The sequence below is a fragment of the Trachurus japonicus genome, chromosome 20 (genome assembly GCF_045865225.1).
Source record: "Trachurus japonicus isolate A0001 chromosome 20, Traja_1.0".
NCBI lineage: Eukaryota > Metazoa > Chordata > Actinopteri > Carangiformes > Carangidae > Trachurus > Trachurus japonicus.
Genome location: NC_140926.1, coordinates 18,204,238 through 18,217,548, shown reverse-complemented (window position 1 = coordinate 18,217,548; position 13,311 = coordinate 18,204,238). Strand labels below are relative to the sequence as shown.

The 13,311-nt window shown below is 42.5% G+C and overlaps 1 protein-coding gene across 3 annotated transcripts in view; it reads right to left on the bottom strand.

Moving 5' to 3' along the window:
• Positions 1-13,311, bottom strand: part of rnf152 (ring finger protein 152) — a 59,925-nt gene that overhangs the window by 9,224 nt on the left and 37,390 nt on the right. The gene's annotated exons all lie outside the window — the stretch shown is intronic.

The window sequence follows — 13,311 nt, the reverse complement described above, 5'->3', positions numbered from 1 at the left end:
AACTGAACCTCAGGGATCAAGGTACCATCCTCAAGTCTCTTGTTTTGCCTGGCCAACAAACCTCACCTCGTTGCAACTGAAATTGTGAAGATTAGCTCAAGAAAACAGCAAGAGTGGCCTTGTAAAGTTGAGTTTTAAAGGTAAATTGCCGTTTTTTTACAATCTGGACCTTATTTCTAGCATAAAATGCGAGAGCCAGGTTCATCTTCTACAGGCTTCCTCTCCGCAAGCTCTGGCTAGTTGCACTAAAAATGGACCCGAATGCCGAAGTGGAATCATTATTATCAGAATGAACCAGGCAGCGCTCAGAGATGACATCATCCAGGTCAGAGGTTAGTAGGTCAACCTACAGACCCTGGATGTTGATAACAGGTCAGCCCGGACTCAGAGGGAAATAGCACTAGCATATCAGAACTAAATATTGGTGAAATGAACAAGTTTCGCGGCAGATAATGTGTTATTTAGAGGCTGCATTGCGCTGCCCCGTGTACTCGCATTATACGGATATACGCGGCTCTCAGCTGGATCCAATTTCGTCGGAACGACTTGTAATGACACCAAAGTTATCTGGGTGAGTAAATGATCGTATTTTATGCTAGAAATAAGGTCCAGATTGTAAAAAATGTCAATTCCCCTTTAATGGGACCTTTTTTTGCTTTGGACTGGGGAGAAAACCAGGTTTTCTGGCACATTACAAGGCTTCATCAGAACAAGTAGAGTACTTGAGCGAATCCTTGTTACTCTACTGAACTCTACAGTCGAGTCAAACTATCTGTGTTCGTCAGCGTCATCCTCTTCAACACTCAGCCTCATGTACGTCTGTACAGCAGCACCATCATCATCAGCTCCCTTCACCAGCCTTTCGGTCCGGGGGGCCAGACCCTTCACTCCGCACTGACCTACTTTCTCCACACCGTTACAGAGTGGAAGGCGATGGGGAGGGTGCGGAGAAAAAAACCTGGTAGTTTTTCGCCGGAGAAGCGAGAAGTGAGAAGTGAGGAGAGAGATGAGGATGAGCAGAGGGAGACGAGCAGAGAAAGAGACCTGCCCTTGAGGGGGCGAGACAGCCCAGGGTATTACTGAATCCTTTTCCCAAAGATAAGGATTAGCTTTGATCTGACATAAATGCTTTGTGGCTCAATATTCCCATACACCCAGTCGCTCTCTCCTGCCCTCCTTCCTTCTCTCCCTCTGACTGTAAAGCCTTTCCTCTCCTACTTTACATCAATTCTTCATACTCTTCACCAGGTAACTTCTTCCCTCTCTGCCGCTCAGTATTTTCCCTACCTTTTTCCCCTCTTTTTTTCCCCCTCCAGGATTACAATAACACTGCACAACAAATGCAAACAGCAATATTACCTACTGCAATTATCAAATCTCAAGAGGCAGCATTTTTCTGTGCATAGGAAGTGTTTTCCAACATTCTAAACAAGTTAATATTGCGCTGTGCAGAGTCAAAGCCTCAGAAATTAAGTTATGTGTTTCAGCAAGTTATAGATTTTATTCAAAATTTGCACCGCTGGCATATAATTCTCTGAATAATAATAATGATGATGAAGAAGAAGATGATTTTAAGATGCCCATGTGGTCATAATCTATGTAATATTCTGCAGAAAGGCTGCAAATGATGTCTATTATCTGTATTGGGTTCATCTTGATCATTAAATTTCATTGTTAATTGATTATTTCATCCAAGAAAACTCTGAAAATAAATAATTAAAATAAATAAATAGCTAAATAAAAACACAACCCAAGCTGACAATATTCTAATTTGCAGGCCTTGTTCAACCAACAGTCAATAAAACCAAATTTATTTTCAGAGATAAGTGAATTTCTGCCAAAAATAACTTGATTGTCAAATGAGTTGTTGATTAATTTCCTGCCAATAACCTAATTGATTCATTGGCTTGGATATAGAACAATTTCACTCGTCACAATTCTCAGGTTCTGCTGTTTTCACAGTCGACTCTCGACAGTCTGGATGATGCAGTCGTCACTGAGAGGAATGAGACTGAAACCCAGGACGTTCAGTTGTTTTTCTCTCTCTCTCTCTCTCTCTGAATCTGCTGAGAAATATAACACGTCTGCTCTGAGGTCATGAAACGACAGCAAGTAGCAACTACAGCTGCTACTTAATAATATGATTTATCGGTTCAACCGAGCTGTAACCAGGGCAACCTGCCTGAGTGGCTGAAAACCTCGGTTTGTGACCCATTTTCTATCACACCTACATAGAAATACAACAAAAGAGCAGTGAAAGGGAGCAGCAGCTGGTTTGAACAGGAGCGCACCGAACAGGCCGGATGCTCAACCAGGGACGAATCAGCAGAACCACACAGGAGAAAGTATATTCGGCTTTTTTGATTTAACAGATGCATAAATATAAATTAAAGGGATAGTTCACTCTAGAATGATATTTCGCTCATTATCTACTCACCCTCATGTTGACTAAGGGCTGGAAGAATTTTCAGAGTCCACCGTCCCTTCTCTGAGTTACAGGGGGTCTTGGCGTAGCAGTGCATTTCAATGCAACGGTTGCAAAGGGACACCAGAGCTCTTCGTAAAAAAACACACACAAAAAAACATCCAAATCTCGCGTGATTCGCAGTAACCGCACTGACGCCGGCGCAAATCACGCGAGATTTGGACGGACCAGGAAGAGGAGCTTCGAGAAGCTTCCGCTACAAACAAGCTTAAAATATAGACTTATTTAATTTTTTTCGGGACAATTACGCAATTTGGGGCTTCAGCACAAGACGGACATTACATACGAGCATCACGGAGGTATTTGGATGTTTTTTTGTGTGTGTTTTTTTACGAAGAGCTCTGGTGTCCCTTTGCAACCGTTGCATTGAAATGCACTGCTACGCCAAGACCCCCTGTAACTCAGAGAAGGGACGGTGGACTCTGAAAATTCTTCCAGCCCTTAGTCAACATGAGGGTGAGTAGATAATGAGTGAAATATCATTCTAGGGTGAACTATCCCTTTAAACTACATGAGGTCTATTTTTATAAAACCATGACTCCTAATAATTCTACCCATGATTCTGTGGCGTCATCAGGGAGGCATGAGGACGGATGATTTCGTAATGATGCAGAGTGACCGAGCATCGGCCTCCACCAACCCCCGATGCCTGTGGTCCACTGGGAGTAACCGACAGAAAACACACACACACACACACAAAGAGGACTGAATGGGAACACACACTTGTTCACACAAACACACACACACACACACTCCCTCAGGGCTTCCACACACAATCAGCCGAGGAGAAAGTGCACTCGTCCTAGCAGACAGAAGTTAAAAATAACCACCACAGCCAGGAGTGCACACATGCGCAAACACACACACACACACACACACACACACACACACACACACACCTCCACCCAGTTTGACGTAATAAACTACCTGGAAGCAGCAGCGAGGGGTGGGGGGGGGTGAGCAGCATGGAGGAAGAGAAGCTGGTTAATCTGTGAACCCTGAGGTGTGAACCAGTGAAATGTCAGAGAGGCGATGATGATGATGATAATGATGATGATGATGATGATGATGATGATGATGATGATGATGATGATGATGATGATGTACAGTGAGGTGGAACTGTTCATACAGTGCTGATGTGTTACAGAGTGTGTGTGTGTGTGTGTGTGTGTGTGTTGACGTCAAGCAGGTGCCAGGAAGCTGCTGACATGTACGACGCGTCTCCAGCTGCGCAGCCTCAACTCCAGTGAAACCAAATAAGCGGCGACGTCTCGGCCCATCAGCGTCTGTCTGCTACTGGATTTCATCATCAGAGTTTGGAACGTCAGAGTTCTGGTATTGACCATAATCAATAATGACAGCAGCATGACTGTAAACTTCACTGGGAATCAAATCACTGTAAATAAAGCTTTCAAAAATCAAATAAGGCAAAAAAAACAAACTAAATCTGAAATAACAGTCAGTTCCACGGTCGCTCTCAGTGCGAACAACATCACGTTCGTCATTTGGAAAGTGATGTGTTGAGTTGAGCGTTCACAAATAATATGAATGTGTTTAATTAATTAACATTAATTCAACACGTTCATGCACAACACTGGTTGTCAAAGATACAGATACAGATTTAAAAACCTAAACCAGACTTGTGGCTTCAGACAATAGAATAGAGAAATGAAGCTTCGGAACAACATGTAAAACACATCATTAAATAAAAATTAGAGCTTATAATATACAGTAAGCAAAAACTGGCTGAATAATTAATATACAAAAATGGATTAGAAGGTTGTGTGTGGCTCTGCTGCACAGCACATACCATAATTCTGTCTATAATAAGTCAATATCCTCCAATAAAGCATCATTGGCCATATTGATTCATCTGGATCTATTATTCAAAAACAAGCAGACAAGTATGGAGCCAAAAAAAAGTGGCAATTTTCCGCCCTCAACAAAAAACAGGCTATCTGGCATTTCAAAAAAAAAATCCCATCGCCCATGGCTGAATTTCCTGCCAAATTATGAAATCTGTTTCAGACAAACAGGCAGGGTTGAAAACACCACTGCAGCGTTGAGAACAACATCTGGACCCGTGTTTATATTCACCAGTGTCCTCGTGAGAGTGGAGAGAGTCTGAATCTGAATTTCAAAAAGTTGCTCAACCCATTTCAAATGTTTTCATCTCCCCGGCCCTCATCAGATACCAAACATCAGAGATACACACACACATGCTCTTATCACTGTTGAATAGGGCAGGAAAATTAAAGCTCCATTTGTAGTCTGTGCAACTTGTGACACTCTTCTATATTCCATTACGCTCTGATGGCCAGTCACTCATTCACACGACAGATAAATGCGCTGTGCTGTGATGCAGGTGTTACACGTGCTGGTTTTATGCTCTTCAGTTCTGCATATCAAGGTATGAAATTAATCTTAAGGGATAGTTCGACATTTTGGCAAATTGGCCCATTGCCATAATCCCTATAGTCATAGCAGGTAGGTTTGTTACCTTTAATTGCTGATGCAAGCTATTTTTAGAACGGCGGAGCAGAGCCGCGAGCTGCTCAGGCTCATGGAATTTCTTGGTTTCCCTCATCAAATTAATCAAATACACAATCCAACAACTCCTAAACGCTCTGGTGGACAAGTTGTGACCTGCACATTCACCACGCTATGAAATAATAAAGGAACGTTACAAGATTCATGCAAAACCACTGATGTGCGTTCCCGTCGGGAGCAGTTTTTCGGCAAGCAGTCTCTGCATTTGTCTCAAAACTCTGTCTCGTAACGTTCTGTTATTATCTCATAGCGTGGTGAATGTGCAGGTCACAACTTGTCCACCAGAGCGTTTTGGAGTTGCTGGATTGTGTATTTGATGAGTTTGATGAGGGAAACCAAGAAATCCCATGAGCCTCCGTAGCGTAGCTCTTTATTATGATTATGGCAATGGGCCAATTTGCCAAAATGTCCCTTTATATCCCTTTAATCTGTCTGTTTTTCACTTGACATGAAAACAGTTCATCAGTGCAGCAAAGCTAAAACCATCCAATTCATCTCAAACATGGGATTTTTGCTAGAATGTACAGTATATATTCAACAGTATAAACTAACATGCCAAATCAGATGCTCTCTCCTCCACGGTCACGTCTGTGGGCCGTGTGCTCAGCTGCTATTAGCATATAGCTGGTGTGTGGATTTCATCGCCCACACATCAAAACTTTGGATGGGAGTCAACACATCTCCTCCAGAGTACATTCAGCAGCTACAGCAGCCACGCAGGAGCTGCAGAGGCTAAAGGGCAACAGCAGCTCGTTCAGGGATTTTTATGCTCCACAGTCACACTCGCGCCTGTGTGTGTGTGTGTGTGTGTGTGTGTGTGTGTGTGTGTGTGTGTGTGTGTATGCATGCCAGTTAATCCAGAACTCATCAATTAACTTAAGCTCTAGCCCATTTTTCATAAAGGTTTCATGTTAACCACACAGGCGAAAAGGACGATGAAGTCCGTCCTTGAGAAGAAGTCACAGCGTAGAGTAAGGGTATGTGTGATTTAAATGTGTGTGCAAGGTTTTGTGTGTGTGAGAGAGAGTATATTTTTTCGTAAAAAAGTAATGACATTTTTTGCAAAGTCAGCTGGCCGTTGGTAAACTAACGATGTGATTTAGAGGTTGGTGCAAGGATTACTGCACAAGGACGGTCCTCACAAGTATAGACTGATTCGGCGACGTCACCGGAAATCGAACGGCCGCCATTACTGCGGTGACAACTCCCAGTCAGGCAGCTGTTGGCTCTGTGCGCGAAGCGGGCATTTGAATGCAAGTGGACCTTTTCTCTTCCCTTTCTCTTCTGCGAACATGTCCAGGAAGGCTGGGAGGACATGTGCTGTCCTCGACTGCTCTAATATCAGCAAAACACAGCCCCTTACTTCAGGAGGAGTGTCCGTGTTTAGACCGTAACGTTACGTACAGCGTGTCAACAGCAGCAGCAGCAGCAGCCGCCAGCGATGCAGTCACAGCTGACCTGTACAACCTGGCTACCCTCCCTTCTCACCCTTACCTTCACATCGTGTGGACAGTCTGTGAATGTCTCACTGATCCCTTCAATATGATGTGATCATGGTCGTCTAAAAGCCGGTGTAAAATATGTCCGACCCATCCGGAGCTCAGGTCATTTTGACCATAAATCAGAGACCTGTAATTGACGTTTTTTCTGATCACCGGAGGCCAGCTGGTCAATAAAATATTCTTGAATATCTAAAACAAAGCAAAAGTTGTTGTTGTTTTTATAATCTTATTCATGTAGCCTGTCCACATGATTAAATACCCCGCTGCTGGCTTGCTAACGTCAGCACGCATAACGTACCGGTATGTTATATTGTTTATGATACAGTCTCTTATCTCCCTGTTACTCTAATCTTTCCTGCTAATCGCTCAAACAAATGATTAATTACTAAATGAATATTGGTATTCATGTAAGATACCTTAATCAGTTACTGGGGGGCACTAAACATCACAAATGCAGCCTATTTATGATGCTGTCATAGAGAATCAGTTTACTATGACTGACACATGTCACCGCAGCAATGGCGCCGCCGCAAGATGGCGGCATACACAAAACGTTCTCCGAATTCGTCTATAGTAGTGGTGAGACCTGTTTTCCAGTTCATCCAAATTGAAAAAAATCAAAGCGAGTCCTTTGCATTTCAAGTTTAACTTGGCAAACATGTAAATTCACTCACAAACCATCCCAACAGGGGCTGAGGTATTGCAGCTTTTAGCTCACTGCTCCACTGATGAATCATGGTTTGCAGGGAAACAGTGACTGAACACGTCCCCTGCAGCTTCGAGTGTCAGCTACAGTAGTTTCTCCCTGTGAGTGATATTTAAAGGACCAAGTTTCCAGAGAAACATTTTCATGATGATTTATTTTGTAGATGTGGCCATAAGTTTGCAGACATCATCAATGGATGGATAGTGGACTTTTTCATATAGTTCCAGTTAAAAGAGGCCCTTAATGCTACAGTACAGTATTTGTTTCTACAGTTTGTATTTGACAGTTTCATGTTTTAACATGACAATGTCCCGCCCAGTGCTGAAAGCAGATCCATGTAAAATTGTTTTTTCCCACTTTGGTGGCTGAATGGTAGCAAACCTCTGCAGAATGTTTTTAGTCTAGTGGAAAGACTGAAACCAGAATGGATGCTGTTAAAGGCCTCGTATTTGTTTCTGTGTTTTGTTTTAAGTGTTAATTCATAAGACATCTCCTCTCAGGCTTCAACAGGTCAGTCTAGTGATCTAAAATACAGCAGATTCAGGTAAACAAACCAAATCCTGCAAAGGCTTGATGGCAGGTCCAGGTAGGCGAGGCTTAGAGCATGACTTTGCAGTGATTACTTCGTTGTGACATCACAAAGTTACAGATGCGCTGACGGCTTGTTTTAAGGCTCAGTTTCTGAATATAGACTGTGTGCACTGCATTTCTCTGTGGACTGAGGCTGTGATACTTTCACAGTATTGATACAGAACCTTAAAATCAAAGAAGACATGGACATCTACAGTACTTTTATATTATGGGGTTTTTAAAGTCGCACATTAATGATCTGCTGTGTGTTTATGTGGAACTATCACATAGACACTTAACTTTTGGCCACTGGTGTTTTAGCTTACGCTCTATGATACCTGACAAAATTGAATCTCTGCTGTATGCACCAAGTGTAATGGGTGTTGCATTGTGTGTGTGTGTGTGTGTGTGTGTGTGTGTGTGTGTGTGTGTGGGCTCAGCACAGATGGAGCCCCTGATAGAGGCCTGTGCAGCCGACCACTGCAGGACACATTATGGCAATTTCCAGCCTGAGGAGCGAGTGAGCGTCAGAGCTGGCAGGGCTGCTGGATGGACTTGGCCCCCACTCATCTGCCCGAGCGTGACGGACCACCACACCAACTCTCGCACCACTGGGAGACCGCCCGAGCCAAAGACGACTGGCAGAGTGCGGGAGGACGGCAGTGTTCATCCAGTACATCCCTCCAGGTATTTGGTTAAATTCTCTAAAGCCAATATTTAACTACAGACAACCTTTTCCAGACTTAAACAACAAATGCACCAAGGAAAATAGAAAAGACAGACAGCAAGGATTGAATTACCTCTGTGGTCGTAATGTCCTGAAACACATTTATATTCAAAATGTACACATTTGCCCCTTCCTGATTTCTGACTTTTTTGCACATTTGTCCCACTTAAATGTTTAAGATCATCAAACAAATCTTTAAATTAGACAAAGATAAAGTAAACCCAAGTAAATATAAAATGCAGTTTTTATACTGTGTTTCGCAGGAGTCCCAAAGCTTTGTAACATTTTCCATACTGATAGATGTCAATGACTTTGTTTTTTCATCTGTTCTTGAATTTCTTTAGATCGCAGCATGATGTGTTGCTTTTTAAAATCTTTTATCCCCCATCACTTCACTCAAACAGGTTCTATTCAGGTGATTTTTTGATTCAACGGGTCCAGCAGTGATCATGCCAGGGTGTGGACAGTGAAACTGAACTCATCTTTCCAAAAATATTTGATTTATCACAGTCAGATCATGATTTAACAAGGGGGGCAATGACTTTTTCTCATAGGGCCAGGTAGGTTTGGATAGCTTTTCTCCCTTAAAAAATAAAATCATCATTTTAAAACTGCATTTTATCTTTGTCTGATATTAGAATTTGTTTGACAAATATGCAAAAACGTAAGAAATCAGGAAGGGGGGAAATACTTTTTCACAGCTGTGTACATGTATTACAGCCACTGTGACTGAAAGCAATGTTTTTTTTATGGCTAGCACCTAAATTAACACGAAGACGCGAGTTAGTTTACATAAAGAAAAATGAAATGAAACTGGATGTGTTTACACAGCTGTTACTGAATGCAGAGAAAATAAAATCAGCTACTTGGTTAGATTGAGGTGTTAAAAAGCTGTTAAAGCTTCACCTCAGTCAGGTTTCCCAAAGATGTAACTGCTCTGATGTCTGCAGTGTCGTGTTGAGGTATTTATTCTGCAGCTGTAATGGAGTTTCACAGCAGAAACTGTTCCATCGATCCAAAACATCGCCATCAGTCAGTCCCTCAAACAGCGGGGGTTACTCTTTCTGGAGTCAACCATCATCAACAAGAAATTCAGCAGAGGCTGCTCCTCCTCTCCAACAGACTTCAATGACAAGGGGGAGTCTAACGCAGACAGGTGAGAGAGTTTGTTTGAAAAGTCTTGCTCTCTTGTTATTAACTGTTCTTTCTTTAGAAAAAAGTCGATCCAATAACTGAGAAGTGAGACATGTTTAAGCAGACCTACGATCAAAACCACTAAGACCAGAGGAGATGTACAAATATAGTAGCCATATGATTTTGTCATAGGACATGTGACAGATTAAATACACTGAAATACGCTGAAATTCATATTAGGAAGACCAAACGCATCATAGAAATGTATTCAATTTGTTTTTTCTGCAGTTTTCCCTGAATAGTCAATGCACTGCAACTCATGTAAACATAACACACAAGCTGTAAATTTAGTCCTACAAACACAATGAGTGTGTCTCCAGTGGACGTCTATGTGAAGGTGGTGTGTGAGGTTAACTGTCCCCTGGAAACACTGCTGGTGTGTTATATGATGTGAATTTGCAGAGCATGTGTTGTCAAACAGATGAAAAAGATTTGTGAATGTGCAGCATGTTTGTATATTTGCATGTTTTCTGAAGTCACAGGGTGTTGACCTCCCTGGGCCACCGTAGTTTTTTTTTTTTTTTTTCCCAGTCGGTCCAGTCCGAAAAAATGGCCGACAACCTGACTGAGAGGTGATACTGAGGCTGAGTACAGAGGTTACCTGAACGAAAACAACATGAAACGGATTAACTCATCACTCACAACAGGTCAGATTCATTGGATCCAAGGCCATCACTAAAACTTTTATCTTGAAGGCTCTGGAGCAGATTGAAATTTTTGTCTTTTATTTTAAATCTTTGCCTTTACCCTAATATTCATCAGTGTTTGGAAAAAATAAAAACATCAATAAACTTGTGAGTTGAACTGAACTGAGAATATGTTCTTGTCTGAATGGGTTAAATGTGCTTATTAACTCACACAGGACACAAACAGACCTAAACTGTTGAACTACAAACCACCAGCAAAAGAACAAAGAAAAAGCACAAACCAATAATAAATACACATTTCAGATGAACAGTCTTTAACGATTCTGTCACATCTATTATTAAAAAGCCAGAACCAGCGTGAATTTAAACTGCACTAATGTCGGCTGTGATTTGTTTTTGATGCTCTGTCATGAAAAATGGAGGAAGCCGGGGGGGTTGATTGAGTGAGGGATGTACTTTCTTTTTTTTTTTTTTTCTTATCTGCAAATTCAGAAACAGGTGAATTATAAAATCCTGACATTTAAAACCAGATTCACATCCACTGGCAAATTTTGGGCTGATTTATTCATTGAGTGAGAGGCAGCCAGAAAACATGGCCGCAACTTTTACTGAGAGCAACTGAGAAAAGTGTCTTTCAGCTGATTCTCCATAATTTCTTCTATATCTGTGACTGTGTGTGTGTGTGTGTGTGAATGAGGCTGAGCTCCCGGACCTGTTTGCATGTGAGTGGCAGGCTAGTGGCAGCATATCGCTGATGCTCCCTCGCCATTTCCCATCAATCCTCGGCGAGGGTCACACAGAGTCCAAAAAACTCTCATCAGCAAAACAAATCACCGGCCTTCTGCGCTCTTTGATGAAAGGCGTCTCTCTGCACTGAGAAACTGTGCAATTTTCAAAGCAGATGAAAGAGGTGAATGCTGTGATTTCAGCAGCCCCGAGGCCTGATCTCCATCTACAGATCCAAATAAAGATCCAGGAGGTCTGAGATAAAGGCGAGCGCAGCCGCTCTGCCAAAACTTCAAACGGCGCTGACACTTTTAATTAAGCTAATCTGCGACGGGGCTGCTCATGGAAAACTATGTAAATGAGGATTATTTAAAAACTATTAACTGCGGGACAATGGCGCTGTCAACGGTTTTTTCAGATTACATCCTGAAAAGTTTCAAGTGATATTTCAAAAACAAAAAGATGACTCTTGAAAACATTTCATAAGTGAAAGTGGTCTTTAGATGACTCATAACTTTTACTAGGGGAGTAGGAGGGGGGCGGGGGGGGGTGTAATGTGCTTTCTCCTCTCAAGCCAGAAATCATTTTGCGAGAGCAGGTCTCATTTCTTCAAATGGAGTATAGCCTACCTCGCTGTGGAATGAAACACTTTGATTCACTTATTAAATAACAGAGTTCACCACGGAGGAAGGTGATAAAATTTACCGCTAAGGACAGGCCCCGGGGCCCCGCTCCTCGTCGAGAGACGTTTTAAAAATCATAGTTTTATGGAAAAGAGCCTGTGATGTGCAGGATCTACCTGGAGGTCGGGGGTTTGAGCTTTTTTTTAAAGTGCGATAGGAGGTTTTTAAATAAGATTTGTTCCTGGAGAGAGGTCTTAGCAGAGAAGACGTCCCGCCACGGGGATAGCAGCAGGCGGCGAACGCACCCCAACCCCTGTTCATTCAACTGAGTAGGAGATGATTCGCACATCAGCAAGCAGCACACCAGGAGTGTGTGGTACGCTGTCTTTCCTTTGGACAGGTAGAAGAAGACCCAGCTTGAGTTTCTGAGAAGCTAAGCAAGCAAATGTTTTTTTTTGGGAGGGGGGGGGTTATAAAAAATAAAACTGCCCTCTTAAACATTTATCATGTGCTACGTCTTCTGTTCAACCTGCAGCTCCGCTCGCGCATGTAGCCTATCTCACTTAGGGCTACGCTGCGAGCTAACACCTTCAAGAGTCGATCAGTCAATTTGAAACTGCAGACAAGGAGATGTAGCGTGTTGCTAGGAGATAGAAGTTGTCATATTTTGTCAAAACGATGCTCTGAGATTCTCCAGGGGAGGGAGGGTGGGGGGTGTTGGGCGAGGAGAAGGGGGGCGACCGGAGGGTGACGAGGTGACAAGGTGGCAGAGCGCCGCATTTTTAGAGTTGCCGTCAAACCGTTTCATGTCACCTTGTCAGCGTTAACACCTCGACGTTGTTGCTGGCGCTTTGACACGTTAATTATGGGCAAACCCAAACAAATGAGGCGGGCGACTTCATCTGCTCCACAAAAGGAAGCTCTCTCCCACACACACACACACATACAGATCTGTGTTTTCAGCAGGAGAACTCAGTTGTCAGGCGAAGAGAAGCCTGAGGAAACCATGAGTGAAGCCCCCTGAGGGAATAGTTTTTTTTGATGAACTGCCTGCTCGGGTGTCTTATAACACTTTCTGACAACTTCATTTTACTAAAAGTCTTAATTATTGAGCAGCTATTTATATGCAAGCACGAGTTTTACTCCAAAAAAACGCGAGGCAGAACATCCAGGCTTCGTGTTGAGCAGTCGTCACTGCAACACTGAACAAGGAAGTGGAGGAAAAAAGTTTTAAGCTTCATATCATGATGAATAATCTCACACTTCAGTTCAGTTATGATTAAATATGTTTAAATATGTGATTCAACACCATCAATGTCTTCTCTAATGTTTTATCCATGCAGTGTCTCAACTTCAACTACTTAGACGCTGGAGCATCAAAAACAGATTTATTCTTCAAATAAGTGAAAAGGTCAGATTGAAGTTTGACCAAACATACAGCACAGTTAATGTAAATTGGCTTTGTGGCACATGACAGCTCCGATTAGACACAAATCCTCAAACCTGTCATACATACAATTTGGAAAATGAACAATTTTGTCACATTAATTGTTCTAGTTGTCAACTGTTTTTAAGCAATTG